The following is an 817-nucleotide window of genomic DNA, read 5'->3' on the forward strand; positions in this document are numbered from 1 at the left end:
AAAAAAAAAAAAAAGAATGCACTTTCTGCAGAGTGATAGTGGTGCACAGCTTCAATCCCAGCACTCAGGAGGCAGAGGCAGGTGGATCTCTGTGAGTTAGTGGCCAGCCCTGTCTACAGAGTGAGTTCCAGGACAGCCAGAGCTACAAAGAGAAACCCTGTCTCGAAAAAACAAACAAACGAAATGCATTTTCCTCTTGCCCTGTTACCATCTACAGGCCCCAGGCTCCACCCCCACCCCCTCACCCCACCCCCTGCCTCAGCCCCACAGTGGGCAGTATCACTGGCCCTACTTGCTCTGAGGCTGCCACGTTCCTGGACCGAGCAGCTACTCCTTTCCCTGGGTCTCTAGATTGCAGATGGCTGTTGTGGGACTACCCAGCCTCTGATTGTGTAAGCCAATCTAATAAACCCCTTATAATTATATATCAATTCTGTTGGCTCTTTTCCTCTATGCCAGTAACCATAGCAACAATAGAACCTATATCCAGACCAACTCTTCACTAAGTTACCTAATTTTTTCAGGCTGTTAGTCCAGCAGAGGGACATACCCATATCTAGACATAAATTCCACTTTAGCATCTGCTGCCCACACATATTGTTCAATGTTAAATTAAAACTTGTGCATTGCAACTCAAAGGACAAGAAGAATATTGGAACAACTGCAATCCACGTGCAAAGAAATAAACTCAATCTGTTTCCCACAGTGTACACAAAAATTAACTCATAATGGGTAAAAGGTGTAATCATAAGAATGAAGCTGTATTCATTGGTGGTGACTGTAGCACACCTTTGATCCCAGCACTCAGGAGGCAGAG

Source organism: Microtus ochrogaster, unplaced genomic scaffold (genome assembly GCF_000317375.1).
Source record: "Microtus ochrogaster isolate Prairie Vole_2 unplaced genomic scaffold, MicOch1.0 UNK41, whole genome shotgun sequence".
In the NCBI taxonomy this organism is placed as follows: Eukaryota; Metazoa; Chordata; class Mammalia; order Rodentia; family Cricetidae; genus Microtus; species Microtus ochrogaster.